Source organism: Poecilia reticulata, chromosome 12, assembly GCF_904066995.2.
Source record: "Poecilia reticulata chromosome 12, P_reticulata-male-v2, whole genome shotgun sequence".
In the NCBI taxonomy this organism is placed as follows: domain Eukaryota; kingdom Metazoa; phylum Chordata; class Actinopteri; order Cyprinodontiformes; family Poeciliidae; genus Poecilia; species Poecilia reticulata.
The window spans coordinates 6,118,688-6,144,762 of NC_088841.1; the positions used below are offsets into that span (position 1 = coordinate 6,118,688).

At 39.6% G+C, this 26,075-nt stretch overlaps 1 pseudogene across 1 annotated transcript; it reads left to right on the top strand.

Moving 5' to 3' along the window:
- The first annotated feature begins 517 nt into the window (after positions 1–517).
- LOC103473318 (uncharacterized) lies at positions 518–26,040 on the top strand (annotated as a pseudogene). Its single transcript, XR_014090321.1, has 26 exons — positions 518–1,208; positions 1,867–1,995; positions 3,545–3,632; positions 3,722–3,791; positions 3,871–3,974; positions 4,063–4,158; positions 4,236–4,307; positions 5,365–5,445; positions 5,604–5,715; positions 6,244–6,360; positions 8,301–8,391; positions 8,526–8,630; positions 8,713–8,797; positions 10,766–10,785; positions 13,134–13,225; positions 13,601–13,712; positions 14,933–15,142; positions 16,250–16,366; positions 16,546–16,644; positions 17,521–17,682; positions 17,766–17,840; positions 18,656–18,730; positions 19,741–20,307; positions 21,207–21,384; positions 21,479–21,627; positions 23,132–26,040. The product of XR_014090321.1 is annotated as an uncharacterized LOC103473318 (transcript).
- Positions 26,041–26,075: the final 35 nt, after the last annotated feature.

Here is a 26,075-nt window from a genome sequence, read left to right on the forward strand (position 1 = left end):
TGTTGTTATCACAAGAGCATCAATGAATATAATTACTTTTGAAAATATGATTAACTGTATGCCGTTTATTGATAAGATTCACACGTCTTCATGTAACTGTCCTGAAGAAACTTATTTTAAAATTGGCAGGTTTTTAAGAGCAGTATTTGCGCTTGTGGAACCGAAAGATGTTGCAAAAACATTTTATCATAGCTTTTAATGTTAGCACAACAGACACTACAAAATATTATGATAATTCCTTAAGTTCATTTGGCATAATCCTATTTTTAGTTGCTCTCTTATCTGCAGGAGCCAGATGCTAAGATCAGAGGCTGGTGAGAAGCTAACATGTGTCTCCAATGCAAACTGTTTTAGCTCAGTTTGAAACAACTAAAACTGTTGGAAATGTGGTTTTATGACTCTTATAAATGTTTCTACTGGTAAAATATTGCTTGTTTGGGGTCATTTCTCATAGAAGTCAACTTTCCTAAACCAGGTTCAGAGTAACTATGTGGTGTACGTGGAATTTTAGCTTTTTGTAATATAATTTTTTTTTTTGCAGAATTTATAAAAAATAATATAAAAAGAAAAATCGACTGATACACAGTGGCTTACCTGCATGGGTACAAAACGGGTTTGATTTTAGAACCGGAAAGACGAAATGGGAACACAAGAGACTCCGAAAACACACGAAACACATATTAGTTATATTCTGCTGCCCCCTGCTGGAACTGCATGTGAAATACACTGCTACCTGGTGTTTTAGAACATTTTTAAAAACTTTTAAAAGCTCACAATGACGCAAGTAGACACACTCATTCAAAACTAACACTAATATTTCGCACAAAAATAATTACACTACATAAATGTTAGACTGTATAAGTCGGTGTTAAGACTCCGCTCTTCCCCGTTTCTCCTGACGTTGTTCCCGGCTGCTCCCTCCCCCTTCTTCCCGGCTCCTCCTCTGTGCTTCTTCTCCGTCCATCGAGCCACCGTCCCAAACCACACGAAAGAAAAAAAAAAAGAAAAAAAAAAAAAAAAACTTCCCAGACTTCCTGAAAATCCTCCGCTTTGCGAGCGCAGGGGGGGGAGGGAAACCGACGGTGGCGGACGAGGAGATATGAACCGTAAAGTATGGTCCCGATGAGCGAGCAGGCGGACGCACCTCTGACCCCGCTGTCCGCCCCAGATCAACTTCCCTGCAAAGACTCCCGGGGGAAAAGCTTGACGTGAGTCTGGATAAAGATGCCAGGCAGAAGGGCAGGCCTTGCTTTTTTTCCCCCTTCTCCTCTATATTTGTTTGTTTGTTTGTTTGTTATTGCTTTATTTCTCTCTCTCTCTCTCTTTTTTTTTTTTTGCTTAAGTGGAAACGATCCAGACATGATGGACAACCGCTATTTGCATCGCGTCCTGCTCCATACTTTGTATGTAGATGAAGTGGATGCGGTGACTTTAAATAGCCGGATGCGGCGCGGACGTGGCGCGGTGCCACAGTTGGATGGGGGTGAAGGGGCTCATTTGCATTCAGAAATCCAAGATGTCTAAAACTTTCCTGCAAACGTTTTGTCGATACTCTGTGTATTACTTTTAAAGCGTATTATGTCAGCCCTAGTGGTGGCGCCCTCTAGGGTCCAATTTACGCGCTGGACCAAAACAAAAAAAGTAAAAAAAAAAAAAAAGGGCTCGTCTTTATTAATGCCTCCTGGCTACATGTTCAGTTAGCCATTAAAACAACAACCGCAGCAGAGGGAGGAGGAGGAAGAGAGAAACGAGTTAAAACCTGCAGCAGATGATGTATGATGGCTTCACCCAGGTGTAAAAAGACTGCATGCAAAGTGTAATTGAACACCTTCTGGCATGTTTGACTGCGCTCTCCTCTGCTCACAGGTCCTCAGAGGGGAACAATGAGGAGGAGAGGAGGCAGAAGAGGCGTGGACTGGCACCGGCAGACCTCCAGCTGCTGCTGGACTCCGAGTCAGAACCGTCAGAGAGCAAGAAGAAACCAGCCAGCATCAGGTGACCACCAATGCATCACTGCTTTTAAAAGAAAAAAAAAATCCCTTTTTTTACTATTAATCCTCATGTTTAGTATCGAATAGCTTTATGTTAAACGTTCTGTACGGTCAAAATTAGCTGGACAACAATGTCACGACTTATTATCTCTTAATACAAAAGCTTCAATGTATGTAGCATTAAAACCTCACAGGCATGGAGCTGGAAGGTTTTAGAAACTTATGATTCAACGACTTTACATCATGCTTTACTTACCGTTTACAGTAAGTAAAGCAAGATAGATTGCAGTTTGGGGTTTTTTCCCAGCCGTATGTAATGTAGCCGTGGTAGGGTTGTGTTTCTTTTTCCTTGTACGGGATCATTTTTGATCCTTTGTAATCTCTCTGCAAACTATTGCTTGAACTCGAGGTAAAAAAAAAAAAACCTACCAGGACTGCTGAACTTTATTTCAGGTTCATACGTTTAATGAGATTCTCCACATTTAATAAAATGCGTGAAAGTCAAGAAAAGAAGTTGATTAATCCTATAAATGCAGCAAAGTATTGGACTGACGGTGTGTACATTTTCTGAAAGCATGCTTCAGCTTTTTACATTTTTAAACGTCACTTTAAAGATGGAAAAAAGTTGACTTTTTAAAAAAAAAATCTTGGTCTTGTTCTTTTACATAGCAAATCGAGACATTTTAAAAATGGGTGTGTAAACTTGTAATCCATCCATCCATCCATTTTCTATACACCCTTCTCCCTTAGTGGGGTCAGGAGGTGCTGGTGCCCATCTCCAGCTGACGTTCCGGGCGAGAGGCGGGGTCACCCTGGACAGGTCGCCAGTCTGTCACAGGGCAACACAGAGACACACAACCATGCACACACACACTCACACCTAGGGACAATTTAGAGAGACCAATTAACTTGACAGTCATGTTTTTGGACTGTGGGAGGAAACCGGAGTACCCGGAGAAAACCCACCATGCACAGGGAGAACATGCAAACTCCATGCAGAAAGACCAGGGTCGGGAATTGAACCCAGAACCTTCTTGCTGCAAGGCAACAGCTCTACCAACTGCGCCACTGTGCAGCCCTAAACTTGTAATGTCCACAAATATATTCACTTTTTTTCTTTTTGGGGGGGTTGTTTCATATCAGAAGTGATGATAGTTTTTGAGCATCAGTGTATGCCTGTGCTCTAAAAAGTTTCCAAAACCTTCAGTTGCTGCACACTGCTGGGAAGCTAGCTGAAACAATGTCGTTACACTTGTTTTCTTTCTTGAGGTCATCATTCCCTGAGAGCCTCATTCTAGTCTGTTCCTAGGAATAGTTTTGAAGTTTGTTGAAACTTTCCAGCTCCTACACGTCATGAATCCTGTGTAGGACCAAGGCTCTGTTTACAGATTCCCTCGGGTGCCTTGTGCTAAAGCAGTCTCAAAGTAAACACACACATTCAGGATCCGACGTTTGCATTTGACTGATAATGTGACGTATAGCTTTCCTTCTGCCGAGGCCGTCGTTGTACCGGGCCGCCCGGCTGTAAACAATGACCTTTTCTCATCCAGCAGACAGAAACCCGTGGAGCCGCTGTCACCAATGCTGAGCCTGAGCGACTTTGAAACCAAGTTTGACCGGAAGAAATCCCAGACCAACCAGGTAGCGATGCGTTTTCGAATCCCGCCGAGTTTTTCCGCCCGTCTGCTGTTCTTTAATGATTCCGTGGTGTGCTCTTTCGTTTCTCGCAGTTGTCAAAGACCAATGCGCATTACCACAAGTTATTCAAGGCGATCAGCAAAGATGAGCTGCTCAAACAGAGTAAGCTCTGTATCCTCCTGTTTGGCAGACATGTTTTGGGTTGTTTAATTTTGGAAACTGAATACTTGTTTGCCACCAGGTTACACCTGCGCCCTGCAGAGAGACATGTTGTACCAGGGCAAAATGTTCGTCTCGCAAAACTGGATCTGCTTCCACTCCAAAGTCTTTGGCAAAGACATCAAGGTACACTACAGAAAAACTGCAAACAGGGAACTTATGACAATTTTCCGATACTGATCAGTTGGCGTTAATTGTGCTTCCTCGTTGCCAGATTTCCATCCCGGTGATGTCGGTGAAACTTATAAAAAAAACTAAGACTGCGTTATTGGTGCCAAACGCTCTGATAATTGGAACTACAGACATAGATGTAAGTAAATTGTACAATTGGTGTTCTTCTTAGAATATAAGCATAAAAATTATGTTTTCTTTTGTCTTTTTTTTTAGCATGTCTTTGTATCATTTCTCTCTCGAAACAACACCTTTAAATTTCTGAAATCCATCTGCCCTCATCTGGAGGTAAATAACATCCTCTTGTAATGTCAAAGAACGCATTTTTGTATTTTTTTATATCTTTTTAAAATAACTAGATGTCAATAACTAGTTGTTTGTATTGTTTAAATATCTTTTTAAAATAACTAGAACAGGCAGATAAATCATAAGGGTGGGGATCATTAGCATTTAGCAACTACTGTTACATTAGCTGGTATTAACTTTTTGGTTTCAATTGCTGTTAAATACAGTGACTGACCAGCATAGAAAAGAAAATGCAAAAGTCAAAAAGAATAAAATGCTCTCCCAGAAGTGGGGTTTTTTTTTAGTGCATGTGTAAGTGCTTTTGTTGTTGCATTGTGGCTTTTTGTTCTTGTGTTATTTCTTGTGCATTTTGTTGGCTATTTGGGGGCATTAAGTGAGGTAATTTTTTAATTTGTAGTTACTTAATACAATATAACTTTATAGCATATTCAAAAGTACTTTTAGCAAAAAATGACCAAGCTAGCAAAAACTGTTTTGGATTAAGCTAAACTAGCACAACTCTATATAAAGTTAGCTAGCTAAACATAGCTAGCTAAGGAACTAGCATTGTTAGGTAATTTTCTTTATTTCTAGTAGCGATGGGTGTTAATTGGTAATTTGTAGTAATTTGTGGCATTTATGTCAATAACAACTTCATTGTTATTGACATAAATGTCAATAAAAATAAATTTTTTACTTTATTAATCAAGTAAAAAATTTACTTGATTAATAAATGTTGTTTTTGAAATACATTATACGGATTTAGTTCCCCAAAAATTCAGGTACTACAAAAATGTAACACCCCTATTAGCATAAATAGGCTAGTTTCATACATCAGGTACATAAAGAGCACCACTACAGATAATTGCATTAAACCATATATTTAAGTATTTTGAAGTTATCTGGTCATCTATGGAACCAATATCTAAAAAAAAAAAATCAATTGTTCAAACAAAAAAAGTAACAGTTTCCAAACATACTGTGTGGTTTCGGGGGTTTGTAGAGATTTCCACCAGCACTTCCAGTTATTCTTCTAAAACCCTGTATGATGTCATTGCAGGTGGATAAGATAAGTAGCAGCCCTGTAGCTTCCTCCTGTGAAAACAGCTTCAGAGCTAGCTGCCCCACGTCGCTTCCTCTGGTCAGTAAGGGGTCTGGTCCTTCCATTTTCTGCCATGTTTGTTCAGGATGAATTCATTGTACCTGATCCATTGTGATGGAATGCGGACGTGCATTGTTGTCGTGTAACTCAACACCCCACTGGGGCTTGCTGTGTGCTTTGCTGCGTTTGCGCCGCAGGACTTTTCTGGAGACTTCTCCGACCTGGATGGAGTTGTGCACCAGAGGCGGCAGGACATGATTGAGAGCAGCAGCTCTGGGTCACAGACTCCAGATTATGATAAAATAAGCGGTGTGTGTTTTGTTTTAACAATAAAATACCATGGACCCCACCTTCATTTACTCTGCTCACAGTCACTGAGTCCTTGTTTTAAAAGGTTTCAGATGGCATAGTCTTTGTTTAGGGCAACAAAAGCCAAGTAGAATTCTTTCTACAATGAGAACAGGAAAACACATGAATCCCCCTTAGGGCCTAAAATAATCTTTAGCTAATAGTTTATTAGCTAAATAGACTATTATTGGTCTATTTAGCGAAATAGACTATTTAGTCTATTTAGAAAGTTGACGAATACCTACTATTTAGCTACCTAGTAGTTAGACTAGTAGCTAGTAAGCTAGTAGCTAATAGAATAGAAGCTACTAGTCTATTAGCTGGGAGTTAAATACAGTACTAGCTAGTGTATTTAGCTAATAGACTCCCACTCATGCTTTCTCTGGACTTAAATGGCAAGAGCACTTGTTGATTTGTGAAGTATTTTAAGGTACTGTTAATATTTACTCAAGTAACTGGGCTGACAGCTTCTCTCTGTTTACGCCACAGACTTCAGCAGCCTCCCAGACACATTTCTGAGTGCAGCGAAGACCAGAGAGGTTTCGGTCCACGCAGACATTCACCTCCAGAACCCGAGCCAAAAGCACGGAGCCGCCCTCAAAAATGGTATTTAAATCCTGGGGTAAAAAACAAAAAAAGTCTCACCATGTTAAATAATCCGTTTAACTGTCATTGCTTCATTTTGCCTGATAGTTATCAAACAGTGTTCATGGGACACATGTTGATGTGTCCCATGAACACTGTTTGTCTCTTCACCACAGAAGGTTGTTCAAAGTGAATTTATTGATTTTTAATATGTTTGGAGGATATCTTTTTATTTGCAATTTATCGTTTCGCTTATCATTTATCGTGAAATTTTTCTTTGTCATGATAAGTTGCCACGATAAATTCCAGTTAATGTTAAAAAAACGGACTAAAATGTTACTTCTACTTTTTTTTCCACTGTTTTTTCCACGAGAGAATCTATAGGTATCAGTAAATTCAGAGATTAAATTATTAAATTAAGTCTCTATGTTTAGTTTAATGATATATATCACTATAAGAAACTCATTTCAAATAGGAATGTCATTTTTCACGAGCAGCATTTACGTTTGTGGCGACATGAAGTCTGCAGCATGCAGTTACCTAAAAAATAAGTAAAAGTCTTTTTCAATACAGTTGAAAAATACTGTATTGTGAAGGAGTTTTCAGTATTGTGAAAACAAAGAGTTTTCACAATAGTACTGCAAAATATTGTAATAAATTGTAAGTCCATGTCACCCAGCTGTAGTGTACGATCATCACAAAGTGGAAGAAACATATCGCGTGTGTCAGTTTTCAAGTAATTCCTTTGATTCTCAATTGGATTTAGACCTGGACTTTGACTGGGCCGTTCTGACACAATGTTTGGAATCGGTTGTTTCTCACACAGTTCAAACCGCTCCTGCTTTATCAGATAGACTGCGCTGATCTATGTGTGTATCTCTAGACAAAGAGAGTGGATGAAAAGTAAACGCATTATTGGCACATTGTTCAGGTCAGAAGCTACAAATCAGAACGTTGCTTGTTGAGTCGGCCTGATGCAGGATCTTGGGAGGCAGCCCAAGGTCGTCTTTATTTACGGCAAAGCTGACCGTTTCCAGGCTTCTGCTACATCTCAGAGCTGCAGTGCGTCCAGTCAAAAGGTTACTGTAAATGTCAGCGTTCCTTTGCAGTGTTGAAAAGTGTTTTATTGTTTTCCAGGCATGGATAACAATGGAAAGAGAAAACGGGTTTTGGGAAATGTTTCCTCATTTTCTAAAGCATTCTTCTTACATGTTCCAAAGAACAAAACCCAACCAGAGGTTAATGATGGCAGGAATTACAAAAAAATATTACATTAATTTGCCATGTTGATTAGCATTTTTGGATTTTGACTTTGACTGAATGCACTCATCCAAAACATTTAAAGGGGCAGCATTATGTAAAATTGACTTTTTTGAGCTCTACATCAACAATAACATGTTATAATGTTATTCCCTCATCAAAAACTTGGACTGTTACCTTGATTCTTTTATTAGTGATGACTTCCTGAATGCGTAGTTTCAGAAAGAGCACGCAGACAAGAAGCCCGATTTCAGGGCATCGAAGTCAAACTTTCTTTTAAGTCAGTTTTTATAATAACTGAAGGTAACACAGTTACTTGATTGTGCTATAAAACGGCACGATGTGGCTGGAAAGCTCATAATACTTCCACTTTAAAAGGGACCAATAAACGACCTGTTTTAACTCCAGACGACTTCAAATTAATCTTTAACTGGACTTGTGGTACAGAAACTGTTTCTGAAATGCCAGATTTAGCAAAACAGCAAAACCAAGGCTAAAGTTCACGAGCTATTTAAAGAACTGTAGTCTAGAAATCCTTTTTTTCCCCAACATGCCAGAGAGAAGTAGTGCCCTCTTACCGCTCTCTCGACTACGAGATACATAAAAATATGAATTCTTGCTATTGAAAACCTTTGAATGTATTTTCCTACTTTTCACCTCGTAGCAAGACATATTTTCCCTCTTTTTATCTGCGACTGTAGGCCAAAGCAAGCCGCCACATGGACTTACACCAAAAGACTCGTCCTCGCAGCCAAAGTCTTTACACGTCATCCTCTTCATCTATCTGTTTTTGTGAGTAATCGCCTGAATATTATGAGGAGTCAACCAGCTGCTGTCTTTCTGCGTGGTAACGATTGTTCTGTGTGTAGCGGATCGAGGATTGCAACACATGCTGCTAATATTTCTTTTCCTTTTTGTCTCCACAGAGTCAGCATTCTTGTCTTGTCCTCTTGTTACATGGCTTTCAAGATTGCGGCTCTTGAGCACCGCCTGAACTCCCTGCTGTCGATGGGGGAACTCGTTGATAACGAGTGAGAGTCCGGAAGGTCTCAGCACCGTGCTTTCGCTACTTCTGCGATCTGCTAAATAGTTTAAAATTGTACCTTGTTGCAGAAATGCTGGGAGCCAGAGGTCGCAGGTGGAAGTGAATGCTGAGATCTACGGGGAGCTTTCCACTAACCTGTTCAAGTTAGAGAAGGTTTGCTCTGCTTGTTTACTGACTGCACAAATCTGCCATGTATTAACTCGCTGTTATCGCCTCTTAGCCTCAGGCTAGCAAAATGACCGTTTCAGAGGACCGCTTTTAAGATGAGGAAAATCATGTTGCAGAGTTACTATAAATGTAAAACACAATCTGTTCATGTTTGCAGAGTAAACATGAACAGCAGCAAAGCGGCTTCGGCTAGAATGACGACTGTAAACAAGAGGGGAAGCTTTTATCTGGTTCTGTCCAGAGAAAACATGAGTCCGCTTTGTCTGATATGGGAATTAATCTAGAAATGTAAATGGTTTAAAGAAACTCGCTTTCTGACTTTAAATCAGTTTGAACTTAAGTTAGGATCTTCAAAAGATATTTCTATTTGCTAAATGCCCACATTTTAAGAGTAAAAGTGTTTTTTTTTCTGTTTTTCAATTTGCAAACATTTTCTTAGTATTGAATAAAATTGCATTTAAACTGAATGGGATCAAAAGTTGTGGGAATTTCACAAGCTTCTTATAACAGTTTACTGGAATTTGAGAGAAGAAATCAGATCCATCATGAGTCATGGGTCTGATTTCATGCCACCAGGGGGCTCCCAAGAGCAAAAAGCTAGCATGATATTAATATTTTTTCTTAAACACTGAATACAAACTAGACGTGGAAAAAACAATTTCTATATTATTTTTATAGTTGACACACATTCTGCTGCTGCCACTGTTGGGAAAATATAAGATATTAAACTTGTTTACTGTAAATTCGGTGTTTTATTATTTAAACTTTCAATTAGTAAAAATAATATTAAATACCACTCTGCATTTCAAAATCTAAATATTTTTGTTAGTTTGCTTCTCCTGTAAGATTAAAACCAACAGCCTTAATAACACTTGTTTGGTGGGGGGGGCTCATGGCCTCAAAAAGGCTTGGGCCGGCCCTGTGTGAAAGATAGTTTTAATGCCTCAGTGAGGCTTTTTCTGCATGACCTTCTTTAGGAAATCCCTTCACACTCAGGACATAAAATAATCCCTCCTGACTGCAGCTGAGACAGACTTCACTTTCATAAAACATTTCCAGCGATCCCGCGCCCTGAGATCTCGGTCAAAAGACTCTTTCACAAAACAGTTCAGTGTCTCGGCTGCAAAGATTCACCCCGTCACCTGTTTATGAATCACGAGTCCAGCTGACCAGCTGTGTCACAGGGTCAAGTCACTAAATAGCAGTGTGCAAGTTATTAGTGGAGCTTAGAGATACTTTAAAGTCTTAACCTCAGTTATGTTCTGATGTGATTATCTAAAAAAAATGAGCAACAAAATAAAAATAAAAAATGGCGTTAGCACATTGCTACAGACGAAAGTCAATCTGAAAACCATCAGTTTTATTAAATAATTGAGAGAGGACCAAAATTCCTCCACAACAGTGTAAGAGTCTGATAAGCTATCGACTCCGATGAAACTCAAACATATTAGCTTAAACTCAGGATTCGAGTGGGGACAAACACTAATGGCAAAGAAAATGAAAAATTAAGCTTTGAAAAAAGGAGAAAATGTGGCTCAAACCACTCCTAATACTGGAGACATTAGTAGCTTTACGCTCCATATTCATTCAATAACGATTTTTCTGCGTTATTTTCCAATTGGTGTGGCGCGCTGCACCAAATTAATAACGCCTACATCTCCGGGTTTCATTTTGTTAATGGAGTTAGCAGTGATGGCAAGTAAAAGTATCGTCTTTTTTTCCCTCCATCATCGCGCGAATGCTCACAATTTCACAAAGCAACACTTTTGTTTCAATCAGTTGCTAAGCTAACTCTCCGTAGCTATCTATTCAGCCCGTAGAGATGACACACAGCTAAAGTCAGCTTGTCCCACTCAAGACCATAGTCCTATTTTAACAAATATACAGCAGTCTATCGTAAATGGCTAATCAGTGTCCCTCTGTCTTGTCTCTCCTCTTACTGTTTCGCCGTAGATTCAAAGGAACCTCAGGAAGCTCCTGGAAGAGACTTAAAGGAAGACCTGCGTCTGTGTTTCTGTCCAGACGGAGGCTTGGCTGGTAGTTAGAGAGGCGGTGGGAGCTGTGCGGCACATTTGGTGGCTCCTTTGCCAAAGCATGGACAGCTCACACGCCCAGAGCTCAGTCTTAAAAAGCTGTGTGAACATTTGCTGTGCAATAATAGCCTCGCTCTGTGTTTCCCTCAGGACTTTTCTGTCTCCTGTTTCAAACAAAGCAGTGCTGCAGCTTTACGGCAGCATATTTTATGTACTGTATTTTAGCTTGCAATATCATGACAATGATATATATATATTTTTTTAACACTCTCTCACACGTATATATCTACGGATAGAAATATGACCATGAAGGTTAGGTTCAAAAGTGCAATTGTCAGTGTTTGGAAACATTTCTTAAAAGGTCAAAGGTCAAATAGTGCTCTCTTTCTGTTAGAAGTGAAATGCCAATAGATTCTGTTTACGTCCTGCGTATAGATCACTCAGCTGGAGATGTTTGCACAGTATAATCAAGTACTTTCTTATGGTGAAGAAAAAGTTCATAGGGCTTTTGTAAATATTTGCTCTAACTCACTTGAGTGGTATGTTTAGGAAAAAAAATTTAATAATGAGATTATATTAGGTCTATTTATCATAGATGTTTCTCTTGATTAACTTTGATAATCAGATGCTTTGATTTTGTAATCGGATAAATTATGTTCACGAGAATAAACTCTTTTTCTCAAACTTTCGTTTAACTGAAGCTTGAAGACTGTTGTTTAGACCGCAGACATTATGCAGTTTTTTTGCTGTGCTGGTATCAGTTTCCTAGATTATTGGGTTTCCCCCCCCACACCCCTCCAGAATCAGCTGAACTTTTGCCTCAACAGGATCGTCTCTCGTCGGCAGACGGCTGGTTACATTAGGTTGGTGTGGCGGTCGAATGAACACATGCGCACACGGAGTAACCCGATAACAGGACCGTTTGGTCGAATTCAACATGTAAACTATGTCTTTTTAAAAGATTTGATGGAACTAGAAAAAAAAAGGTAAAGATATCAATTAGATCATGTATTGCCTGAATCAGTGGTGGAGGAATAATCCAATTCGAGGCTAGGATGTTGAGCTAATCAAAGAAAATTTAAAATGGTTGGAAATACCACACTGTGGGGAAACCTAGAGAGTACAGCAGGATGTTAAAAGTGACTCCTACAGTGGCGATACTGGTGGTGAGAGAGGTGAAAAGGAATCCAAGGGTCACCACCACCAAGAATGTAGGCCAAGCAGAGAGCAGCACAGTCCAACAAACACTGCTGGGTTTCATGGGTCCAGGTCATAGAGGAAAGCTGTGAAATGAAACAAAACATATTTTTTGTTAGGCCACAATAATGTAGCCTTCTGTTAGTTTAAAGAAAAAGAAACATTCAATGGCAAGATCATCCTCTCCGTAGGCCTGCTTGGTGGCAAGAACATAACGGTTTGGTGTTTTTAGCCACTGGGACAGGGAGGCTAATCATAGTTACTGGTATTGGGAAAAGAAGAACACTAAACCAACAGAGAAACTTCATCCTGAGCAACGTTGAACTAAAGTGGTGAAGAAGTGTTTAGTATCTTTAAAAAAATAATGTTTTTAAGTGTCTCAGCTAGAATCTGGACTTGAATCGGACATATAGAATCGGTGGACAGAGCTAAAGATTAGCTAAAGATCCATATACCAATGGAGACAATTGTTTGGTTTCTTCAACAGCCAGTAAAGCTTTTTGTTAATTGAGAAGCAGAAGAATAATTCTGGATATTTCAACAATTTTCTTTAATTCTAAATAAAAAAAAACATTTTTATATTCTTTTATATTGTCTATATTATCTGATAGAAAATCATCCATCATGATGTAAAAGGCTCACCAGCAATTATTAGAAGAGTTGTAAAAATGTTCCCATTGACTACAGTGAAAACAAAATATTTCTAACTTGCAATTTTGATTATAATGGGAATAAAAAGGATATATGTATATATATTTTTTTAATAAAATCAATCCAACCATTTAAGTTTTAAATCATGTTTTCAGAGATACTGGTCTAATTTCCTATCAGAAATAAACTTCTTGTTTAAGTGAAGTAATTTCTACTATTAATCTGACAGATAGGGTATAAATAATTTTAGATTAACTATTTATATACAGACAGAGCTCAAAATGGAGTGAAACACTTTCTGGAAGGACGGATGTTCTTCCTTAAGAAAAAGTGAGTCAAAGAAGCACCTGTGTGTATTAAAACGGTATTTAAAAAAAAATAACAGGTGCAAACATTGGGGCTATTAAAAACACAACAGTGTGTGATGCTTTTGTACGAAGTCCGGGATCCGACTGTTTACAGGCTCCTCTGCCTCAGCCGGTCCGCCTCCTCTTCCGGTTCTCAGCCAATCAGCGGGCCGCCTTCCCAGCTGGTCTGCCTGTCAACCCACGTCCAGCCCACCGCATGACGTAACGCCCAGTCTGAAAGTGCAATGGCGATATTGGACAATAACAGCCATCGCGTTGGAGGACCACATCTGTATTATGTGGCTAACATTGAAGAAAACACCTCGAGCCGGCTGCGACACCACATATAATAACTGCAGAGCGCACGAGCGGGAGTCTGCGAGCGGGGAAGGGGATTTCACAGCCTGCGCGCGGGATGACAGTTTAGACTAAAACCGCTGGTAAGTGCGAACTCCACTGCTTGCCGCGGCGTTCACAAAGAGTCGGCTTTTAAAAAGCTAAACAGTTTGTTACAGACGGCAAAAGCTTCACATTTCAAAGGGGCGTGGCCGTGTGCTGAGGGTACCACTCACTAAAGGATGCTGATAGCTTAGCAACAGCGACAAGGAAAGAGAAGCAAGAAGAGAGGGGAAGAGAGACAATGGATGTGCAGCCTGGCCGCACCGTTTCTGGGCAGACTGCGAGGGAAAACGAGGGAGATCCCCAGCAGTCTGTTCCTGGTGAAGTGGAAGGAGCCAGGGATGCAGAGTGGAAATGTAAACAAAGGGTGTGGGCCTCTCAGCTGGCCTGTGATGCTCTGTCACACACACACACACACACACACACACACACACACACACACACCGCACATACACACACACACGCACCCACACACGCACGCGCACACACACGCATAAATACACACCACCCCTTACTACTGTAAATCATGGGAAGGTTTTACACACACAATGGAAACACGTCCACAGGCACATCTGCGATGGATTGTTAGCATCCCTGAGATTAATTACTGTTGCCTTTGTTTGTCCTAGAAGAAAATAACAAATTTATTTGTTTCACTGATCATTTAAAAGTAATCTTACAATATTTCTACACCTACAGATCTAAGGAAACCATGAACCATATTTTATAAGTTTCTGATCCTTCTGTGAATATTAATACATTTTTTGTTGAATGTCTTTCAGGATTTTTTAAAATAATTTTTTTAAAATTAGGATGGAGCCCTTCATTGTTATTCCAAAAAAAAAAAAAGCAAAGCAAAGTGAAAACTAGAATTGTATTACTTTACATAATAAAGTCAGGACCATTGAACTACACATTTCTGTAAACAAACATACATGTACATCAGTTGACTAATATTGAAATCATACACTTTTTATTCACTAGAAAATCTGGAATCCGCACACCGCTAATGAACACAATAAATACCTATTATTTACAGTGTTTTAAATTGAACAAAGCAGAATAAATGTCAGTAATCATATCAGCACACTTTGGGTCAACAGGTCTCCATAACAACCACCAGATGCCAATTACCGTGGATCTAAAAGATTTTCACAACCCCTCTTAAAATGTCACCTTTTTGTCATTTGCAAAAATGTGATCATGATAAATTATTTCAGAATGTTGTTCGCATATGAGGTGATATTCATTTTGTACAGATGAAATATAAAAATAAAATCTAAACAGGCTTGTATAAGGGTGACCATCACTAAGCTAACACTTTGTTGACCTTATCTTTGCCCTTAATTTGTGACCACACAGGATTAAACCCACTGGGAAAAAAAAAATCCTACTTCTGAGATTAAAGTCAGAATTGTGAGAACAAAAAAATTAAATCAGGGCCTAATCCAAACTCCAGTTTCTCTCTCTTGACCTTCGCCGTCTCTTCCCAGGTGTGACGTGTAAACAGACGCCATGGCCACACAGGAGCCGTCCCCTCCGTCATCCATGGAGAGCAATAAACCCGGCTTCCCCAAGAAGATCCTGGGCAACAAGCTGGAGGACAAGCACCTGTGCAACTGCTGCCACAACATCCTGAGGCGGCCATTTCAAGCCCAGTGTGGACATCGCTTCTGCTCCTACTGCTTCAACAGGACCGTGAGGTCAGAATCTGATTGGCCGAGGCCGGAAAAAACAGGAACCGTGCGACTGGTCTTTGTTGTTGTGCTGAACTTGTGCGTTTTTATGAACAAAATCAACAATGTTATGCTTCAAAATGATCTTAGGATACATTTAAATTTCATCTCACATCTACAAAGGTTCATAGTATTTTATGACTATGATTCATAGTCATAAAATACCATCTGAAAATATTTTGTCTCATGAGCTTTGTTTTTGACAAGAATAAACGGAAACAAAACTTTTTTTCACAATCAAGCTGAGAACTTAAATTCCTACAAAATAAAAGCAATTCTTACGTATGTAATTTTAAAGAATAAAAAAAAAAACCCATCCTTGTTGATCTCTAAACATCTGACATCAGATTTTTGCACGATAAAAGTGTAGTGGCCTTCTTTCAGCCTCCTGACTGTCAGTGTGCAGCAACAGGTGGGGGAGGTGCAGTGCTGTGTTGCTCCACTCAGCCCATTAAAACTTCAACAGTTTCTTTGGCATCGTAATAACATTTTAATGCATTTTTTTGAAATCACAGGTTTTTAAAACTCTGTGCTGCCGGTGTCAGCCTCATCTGTGCAGAGAGCTCCCCGACCAGCAGGGGGCAACCACGCGTGCTCAAATTTTTAAATAGAACAATTGTGTTAAAACTTTGTATTTTTATGTGCAGTTATCGAGAACGAGATTTTTTAAAATCAACTCCCAAAGTGTCAAATTCCTGATTTTATTGGCACATAAATGTCAATTTTCTATCGCCGCTTGTAAACAACAAACAATTACTCGACCTCACCTGGTCTGTATTTAAAAACTCCTTGTTAAATGTGATTCCAGACCTAATGAGGGAGTCAGAAAATAAAACTTGTTTTCTTCTCCTTATTTAATAAGTAATCGGAAGTGATTTACATGAGACTGAAACAAATTTCCCCGAAATATCGAGGGCTGGCTCTGAATGTAACTGCCACCTTAAGCTGAAAAAGTTGTAATAAGTCGCAACACATTTCCCTGATGTGTGGAAGAAGGGAGCAGAGAAGGTATAGGTTTTTCTATTTTTACCCTCCTTGGTGAGAGCCTGGTGACGTATGTGTTCAGAGAACAAGATATAAACTGACTTTTGTTTGATTTGAATCTATTGCAGTAATGGACCCCAAAGATGCAACGCTTGCATTAAAGAAGATATTTTTGAGGAGCCGACATCAGTTTTGAAGCAGGGATGTGTGAGTATCACACCGTGTTGAGATTGCAGCTGACTTGTTTCAGTGCTGGCTTCATTTGTCTATTTTTGTTTTCCTAATATTCAGCAGAATTAGCCGTGTTTATTTTATTATTTTAGTCCTTCTGGCCATTTTAAAGAATCACATTTATTGTCGCTCCTGTTTTTTTGTATCTTTTCCAGGCATTTCCTGACAATGCCGTTCGAAGGGAAGTTGAAAGCCTGTCTGCGGTTTGTATCAATGAGGACTGTACTTGGGAAGGAACTATTAAAGAGTATGAGGTTTGTTCTACTCCTCTTTTGTTTGCTACGCAACATAGATATTCATTGAATCATCTCTCAATAGAGATAATGCAGGGTATCAATGCAATGTAAATTTCGAAGAACCTAAAATGCACAAATTAAAAATTTGTGCATTTTTAATTTTTTAAAAATAAATAAATTATTTATTTAAAAAAAAAATCATTTATTTTCTAACATAAATGATTTTTAAAAAATCATTTATTTTTTTTAAAAAAGCAGCGTTATTTGTGCTTCTAGCCTGAAGCAGATACACCAGTTTTGTCTGAAGGAATAAACCAAAAATCCCAGCAAGCTACAGTGAAAAGCTTTTGATAAAAGTCTCAAAGTTTGAAGGAAATTCCACAAAATACTTTCTGTTCTTAAAATTTCTGAACTTGAAGAAAGACAAACAATTTCACTTTCATTATCCTACCCTTAAACGAACATAAACCAATTTTATAGCAGACCTAGTACATTAAAAGTTTAGTATGAGTTAATGTCAGAATATTGAGGGAAGAAGTTAGTGTGTCAACCGGTGTTGCTCATCAGCCTGGCTGTCAAGAGATTGTACCACACCTTACTGTGCAGAGCCCCTGCTTCCTGCTGAGATTAATAAGCACACCCTGTGTTTATGCTGTAAACAGCAGTATGTATTTGGGGAATTTCCATGAACTTGCCTCTTATGCTTGCAGGTTAATGCGGGAGCTTAATCTTCCGCTAAATGACTTGTTTGGACTGTTGCGGAGTGATTAGAACGGAAACCTTTAAAGTAGCGGCAGTGTTTGCGCAGCTCCCTTCGTTGTATTTGCACAGCCGAGGGCGTCGCCGATCTGCCGCTTCGGATTCCCTTCAGCGCCATCTCCTCTCTCCCTGCAGCTGAATCACGAGGGGAAGTGCGAGTTCATGATCATCCCCTGCCTCTCCTGCAAAGAACGAATCCGCTTCAACGAACAGGAGCGCCACAACGAGCGGGAGTGCCCGGAGAGGACGCTCAACTGCAAGTACTGCAAGGAGCCATTTCACTTCAAAAACATCAAGGTTAGTGATTGCTGCTTTGAATTGTTGGCAGGGCGTGGGGGCTGAAAGCGTTGCTTCATTGAAAGTATTGTTGCTTCTTTTAGGCTCATGACGAAATCTGCCCCAAGTATCCGATGATCTGTGAAGGTTGTGCCAAGAAGAAAATACCCAGAGAGAAGGTACCTTTGTAAAATACAATGGCATCTTCATAACTATCAATGTACTGACATTTAAATTCATCTGCATAAAACAGAAAAAGACACGTATGAATACATTGGAAAAACACAGTCTTACCAAGTTTTGTTCTAGTTTCTTGTACAAATATTTTAGTACATTTGAAATAAGACTAAACTAATTTACATGTAACTTTTCAGCAAGATATAGGAGATTATTTTAAGTCAATAATTTCTTAATATTGATGAAAAAAAATACTTGTTCCATTGGGAGATTTCACTTATAACTAATCATGTTTCTTGTGTTATAAGTGACATAACAAGACTTTTTCATCAATTATTGACTTAAGACAAGCTATTTCTTGCTGAAAAGTTACTTGTCAGTTAGTTTTATCTTATTACTACTGTGCTAAGATATTTGCACTAGAAACTAGAACAAAAATACTTGGTAATATTTTCAGTCTTTGCTGTGTAAGTACAGAAAAGGGTGAGTTTTTCCAGATTTTATTCTCTATTTTTTTAACTAAGGCAACCATCAATCCATTCATTCTTTCATCCATTCATCCATTTATTGATCTGGTCTGTTAGCCAATCTGGAAATTTTAGTATATAGTGAAAATTTTTGACATTTAAAATGTTTTAAGTGCTTCTGGAGAAATCTCATAGGAAAGGTGGAGAAAGGAATAATTTAAGACAGTAAAAGTATTATTTTTTTTATCTGTTAAACTATTTGTCATTTTAAAAAAATAAAAATATACAATATATCTTATCTGTTTTGAATTGTCCGAGTAAGTTGACTGTGTCTTTGTGTTTTATTTCAGTATGTGGACCACATTAAGCTCTGCACTAAATTCCGAACTCCATGTCGATTTCATGTCGTTGGATGTGACATGTCTGTAAGTAGCCTGAATATTCATCACTTCTCTGGGTTTGATGTTGAGACTGCGTACTTGTGCACCTATTTGAACAAAGTTTGGAAATCCACTAAAACTTACAATTTTGGCATGTTACAAAAACAGACTACATAGTATTTTATTGGTGGTTCATGTTTTCCTTACTCTGATACCCCTAAATATGATCCGCGGCAATTAGTTGAATAAACATCATTGAATAAACAGAGTCCTCGACCTGTGCGTGGTTCAGTGTCGGTATAAAAACAGCTGCTTGGCCAAGGTCGGAGATACGGTGGCCCTGAAGTGCAATAATTCACTAAGCACAACTACAAATCACAAAACACAACAACATTAACAAAACGGAAGAGGTGGCTCCCAGTAGGAAACTTAAGATGTCGCTAATTGGACGATTCCACTTTTGGCTTTAGAATCAGAAGTTATTCTGGCTTGTCTGGTGGTGACGCAAACTCAGCTACAGCTATCCAAAAATATTTTGAGTCAGGACATACTACATAGGCCAGCTTTGGTTTTCTCCCTCTATTTGGACAAAACATAGCACTGTGACTGTCTTTCTGCCTGTCTAAACAAAGACAGCATGAATGCTAGAATAATATAGTTATAAAGTCAAAAAAGTGATGCCGTCCGATCAGCAACGTCTCAGCGACCAAACTGGCCTAAGGAGACACAGGACAATAAAATTGTATGGCATCACTATAGATATAGAGATGTTGAAGTACTCCATAATTTCAGCTATGGGAACTGTGTAGATATTGAATAAAAGAGAACTGAGGACAGAGCCTTGTGGAACTCCATATGATCTTTGTTTGCCTAGACTTGCATACAGCTAAAAGTCAAATAAGGTCCGTCTCTGTACCCGACAGTCTTGCTCAGCTGTCTGATCAATATCAGGATGTTGATGTTAAGCTGTAATATGATTCAAAAGTGGTTAAACTATAAGTTCATTGTATTATCTTCCTCCACCTACAGAATTGTCTTGCTTGTTTCTTGTTTAGGTGGAGAAAGAGAAGATTCATGACCACGAACGCGCTTATGCCTACGAGCACCTTAACCTGCTCCTGCACTTCATTATGGGTATGAAGGTGAGCATGGAGGGCCTGCAGCCCCAGGGACTGGAAGTAGCTGGACACAAACTGTTAGAACTCCAACAATCCCTCAGGGAACTCGAGGCCAGAGTCTCCCAGCTCAGCACCACCTCTTCTGGGCCTCCCGTGCAGGGAGCTGCCGCTTCCTCCTCTTCCTCCTCCATCTGCAGTGCCGGCCCGCCTGCATCAGCTCCTCTTCCTCCACCTCCCACTCTTCCTCCAACGCTCTCTGTGTCTACCTCGTTCACACCCCTGCCCAGCTCGGTGGGCGCAGCGCTGGAGCTTCAGCTCCACAGCGAGAAGACCAAGGTGGCCGAGCTTGGCCGCAGATGCATGGACCTCGAGGTCAAGGCGGGGACGTTTGAAAATGTGGTGTGCGTTCTTAACAGGGAGGTGGAGAGGTTTGCCACAACCATGGAGGCCAGCAACCGGCAGCATAAACTGGACCAAGACAAGATCGAAGCTCTTAGTAATAAGGTATGACTTCAGACTGCTGGTGAGTTTTGGTTTCCTCGAGTCGACTATCGTTTCAGGAGTCGAAGATGTCGCACCAGTGGTGAATTGTTCCTGTCAAAATATGCTGCAAAACTCAAGAAGATGTTAATATGCTATAGAGTAGGAGTGCAAACAATTTATGGTTTTTTAGATTACATTTAGTTCTAATCAATTAACTAATAATGTCTGCACAGACCGTTTTTCCAGTGTTGTAATTTGGCCGCAATCCAGCAGAGGGTGCTGCTGGCTATCTGTACGCAGAGCAAGGAATAAAGATGGCGGAGCTTTACGTCCATGAAAAACTGTCCAGAGTCCAGTCTGGGATACAAAATGTATTTTATGTGGTTCTGATTTGAAATATTAACACTCAACAAGCTCCTCAAGTTATGATCTGTAATAGCGCTTATTCAGCCAAGCTGCATGGCAGAGCAGCATCAATTTACTGATGTGCTACGAAGCGGAGGGCAAAATAGAAAAATGTAACAAGATGAAGAAGAAAAAAAAAACACGATGTCGCCTGTTACGAGTAAAGTTTGAACATTCCTTCAAGATCAACAACAGACTGTACTTCTCTCTATTTGTGGGAAGTTAAGAATATCACACATTTATTCATTTATTTTTCCACCTTTTATTTTTCAGTTCAGCAACCTACGAGGTTCCTGTGTTGTATTTTACATATATGTCAAGGTTAATAAAGTCAGAAAACCACAGTTTTCTTAAGCTTATTAACTTTAGTAAAGCTGACACAAAATAATGTTAAAATGTAATGTTTTTTAAATTCAGCATAGGCCTATTATGAAAAATTGCCCTTTAAAACTCTGCTGCCTTCGCCCAATATAAGCATGTTTGAGGTAATACAAATGCATGCATGTACCTTCTAGGTACGACAGCTGGAGAGGACCGTCGGACTGAAGGACCTCACGGTGGTGGAGATGGAGGGCCGCCTGAGGGAAATGTCCGCCACCACCTTTGATGGCGTCTTCATCTGGAGGATATCAGACTTTGCCAAAAAACGACAAGATGCCATTGCAGGTCGGGCTCCTGCCATGTTCTCACCAGGTAACAATATTTCTTTCTAACCTTGACTTTGAAGCCCAAACAAAAGCCAGTTTCCTAGAAGACGTCCTGCTGAATGTGCCTTTTTCTTTTCCAGCTTTCTATACTAGCAAGTATGGCTATAAGATGTGCCTGAGGATCTATCTGAATGGGGACGGTACGGGGCGAGGCAGCCACCTGTCCCTGTTCTTTGTGGTGATGAGGGGACTGAACGACGCTCTGCTCAAATGGCCGTTCAACCAGAAGGTAAAACACATGGAGAGGCACCGTTGGCGTGCAAATGGCTTTTAAATATTCCCCAGTTTGTTTTTACTTAAAAGGTCCCTGTGGATGTTTTAATCTGAGAAAAATGGATTATGTGCATAACAACATAGATTTAGGTAGTGTCTAATGGTTGTTATGGTTACCTGGTGATCTAATAAGATCACACCCAGATACACTTAAAAACCAAAAGCATAAATAAAAATGATCATTCATCTAATTTACTTTGTAGGATATGTATGGGCAGTTTTTGTGGACGCACATTTTTATGCATTTTACTTTATTTATGCCGTTGGGTAGATTTAGTTACAGTAAAGTAGGTGAGACTTCTTCAAAACAAGACATTTTGCACAATCACACAACACATATAAATATCATATGATTAAAGGTGACCAGGTGCTCAATCCTTTAAAATGTTAAAAACAATAAAATAATAAAAACTCACAGGCTTAAACGCAGTGTCCTCATTAGGGCAAGATTCAAATGAAATTTTAAAAAACGTATCGGTTAAAATTTAGCTCAACTTCACAAAAACCTACAATTTTAGACCCCTAGTAACTGATGCCCCAAAGTCCTGCATTATGATAGTAATAAATACATTTCATGAGGTCTAAGGACGACAGTTAATATAAAATACATTATTAGGGTCTGTACTGAAATATTGAATTCCCCCTTGTGGATAAATAAAGTACAATACAGTATATTCATTCATTACAGGCAAATTTGGTGCACATGTATACCAAATTTATGCATCTACTCATGGCATGTTGGGGGCAGTAGCTGTGTTTACATTTACCATAAAATTGCACAAGTTGGTATTACGATAATAAATTTGCTTAATGGAAACACACCAATTTTGAAACAATGTTTCTGACAAAAAAAGTTACGTTAGGTGGTTTTTCAGTTCTATTGACATTTGTATATTTCACAAGACTGCAATGGAAACATTTGTTTTGCATTACTCCAGTTTGTATCCCACAGCAACATGGTTTTTGTTGGCAATTGCCTCCTTGGACAATGCACAGCTGGCTCCACCAGAACTCTCACATCATCGCAGAGTTCATCAAAAGTATAGTTTGTCATTTGAAAGTGTTAAATCCATGGCTCTTCTGTAAAACTGGTGACTAGTCTCCCAAAAATGCAACATACGTAGCCCCTCCCCAGTATAAAGGGTTTGTCGCTTCAACGCCTCAATAAGACTCCCTATGATAACTTATGATGACGAGCGTAGTGTAGTGGCAGGAATATCATGCTGACATCTTGTTTTAATGCCTTATTTAATGAAAAACATATTCGAGTGTGGTTTTAATTTCATTTCTCATCTCACGGAAACACCGGAATTGCAAAATTGTGCTGTTTGTAGCAGAACATCGACAAAGTTTTGTGCACGTTCGTAATGGAAATGCAGCTACTGTGACAACAGCTTTAGCTTCTGTAAGTTGCCTTGACTGTCTCAAAGTGGATCTCTCACAAAATGTTTATCACCCAGGTAACCCTGATGCTACTGGACCAGAGCAACAGGGAGCACATCATCGACGCCTTTCGACCCGACGTCACTTCCTCTTCCTTTCAACGACCCGTGAGCGAGATGAACATCGCCAGCGGCTGCCCGCTCTTCTGCCCGCTCTCCAAGCTTGACGGAAAGAACTCGTACATTCGCGACGACACAATATTCATCAAAGCCATTGTGGACCTCACCGGCCTCTAGGCGTCTCCATGTCGACAGTTATGATGACCAGGCAGCTCCCTGACCAATCAAGGCTTCTGTTTCTTTTAGCCAGCTGTGGTCCCGTCAGGGCTCTGTGCGGGGCACGGTACCGTCCCTCGCCCCTCGCAGGAGAAGGACGTTCTTGCGGCTGTATGCCGCGTGTGGCTGCTCAGTCCAGACGGCGCTGGCATTGTCATACCAGGTGGCATCTGTGCGAGAGCCATCGTCATTGATGTACACTTGTTTTCTTTCAACATCTTCCCCAACAGGGAGAACATCCTTTCTTTTTTAGGATTCCTGGTTGAGCAGCAGCGTGGCTCAGTAATCCACGGCATTGGAAGAGGGAGGCACGTTGTAGTGGCGTGACGAGGATGAATATTTTTAATCTTCTCAGCTTGTTGGCTTTCAGCTTGTGAAAGATTGTCTTAGAACAGGATTGTAGATTACTAATAGTTTGTGTGGTTATTCCGATAAAGCTGACGTGCCATAGAGGTAGGGCTTCTTCTTCTTCTCAAAAGTCATCATGGATATCGTGAGCTTGCTTGTGTTGAGTGAATTTACATAGACAAAACGTGGAGTTACGTTACGTTACGTTACGAATAAGATAACCGGCTTCTTAGTGTTTCTTTTGGTTTTTCTCAGCAAACTGCATGCCGCCGGAGATTTATTTATTTATAATTTTTTTTAAACGAACGACTCCTTTTTCTCAACCTAGCTTTGCAAAAGTTAGTCATTAAAACCCATCGGTGATTTAGCTATCCGTGATGGTGGACATTGCCTGCATGCCTTCGGAGCCAGGCTGTTTTTTTTTAATGTTGTTTTTTTTAAACATGTAGAGTTTTTGCGTGTTCGTTGCTGTTTAGGGTTTGGTGGTTTGGTACATCTGTGGAAGATACAGCGGAGTTACCATGGAGTCAGGGCAGCTTGCCAGTCAAGCCTGAGGCATAACGCTTGCATGGAGTTCTCCTGCAGGATTTGCTCACTCGCTCACAACTCAACACATAGTACTGTGCCCCACCACGGACTGAGGTGAACGCAGATTCACGGGAGTTGAGGAATCGTTCGTCTGTGCTCATAGTTTCCCATGCATCCCGTACAGCGTTTCTGCTGCTCTGAGACAGAATGCCGATGTGAAACTTATGTCAGTGCAAATAAACTGCAAGAGATTGTAAAGCGTTGTTGTAGGTCTCGAGACCGTCTGTGACGATATTTACTGACGATATTTACTGCCGATTTGATGTTTTACGCCGATAAATCTTAACGGCACTTTCCCCTTTTTTGCGGTAACACACATTCGACGTTATACCTGCTTACGCTATCATTTTATTCTTCCCCCACACCCTTGATTCTTTCATTAGAGGTCGCTGTTGTCGTGTGTTTCGCATGCTGAGGTGTTGAGGTTCATGCTGGCCTGTTTGGAAACCAGTTTTGACCTGTATTGAAACCTCTCTGTGCATGGGAGGCTTCAATTCATTTTTGCTATGGAACTTCGAGCCGGTTGACTCCGTGAGCCGCGCGCAAAAACCTTTATTTGTATTTGTTTGGATGAGGATACGTGAACATAGAATAGTTATTATGTTATATCCGGCACTGCTCCACACAGGAAGAGGCCTATATTCATAGTAATGTATAAATATGTATCTTTCATATCATAATGTTGAAATAATCTATATATTGATGTTAATATACACAAGATGTTATAATAAACATAGTATTACTCAATACCTTATTAATTCTATATCTATAGAGCAACTTTTTTTTTTTCGTTTGATGGTTTGAACAGGCCAGGATAACCTTTTTGTGGAGTGAGGATTTGTAGAGTGCAATATATGATTACATCCTTTAGCCAACTTAGCTAAAAGGGTTTAAACAGGTCACAATTATTTGTTGCCGTTTGTTTACATTAGTCATTTTTGGAGCTGACGAGTTGTGACCAGTTTTGAACCTTCTTAGGAAATGTGGTGCTTTTCTGAACATGAAACACAATTTCATCAATATGAGACTCTTTAGTCACTTGTTGTTCGTGAAACTAGCTTGCTAGCTCCTAGCTAGCAAAGAGAACCATTTAGGTGTTCGAATTTGTTATGAAATACACCAAGTTTTTGTTCACAACTTTAAAACCTTTTTAATAAAGTCTTAAGGATGTAAAAAGTCAGATTTACAATAACTTTTTAAACTTTGAGTGTGCTTGTACCGTGCCAAACTCTAAAATTACCTCTATATGCTAAAAGTGTTACACTGCAAGATTTATTTTATGTTCTATGCTAAAATATGGTGCCAAATATGTTTCTGTATGAGTTTGGATTTTTTTTTTTTTTTTTTATGCATATGGGTGTTTTGGCAAGCATGTGACTTTCTTTTGACATGATGCATGGGGCCATTACTAGTAGAAATAATTATTTCATACCCATAAATTGGTCCTCACATGGCAGAGGTTTGTGAATGTAAGCTTTAATTCTGCATTTTTCTTTCTTAACAAGTTGTTCTGTCATGTGATGCAACTGACCAGAACCAACTTTATTTGTGCACTTTCTACCATTTGTCTAAGCAGGGTATATATTTTGTTGAGTGATTTATGTACCTTGAACTCAGAGCCATATATACATATACATATATTCTGATGTTGATAATTGATGTGTCATGCTAAAACAGCTCTTGCAGTCTGTAATAAAGTTTGTTGGTTTTTGCCACCAGTGTTTAATGTCTCATTTTCTCAGAAATGTAT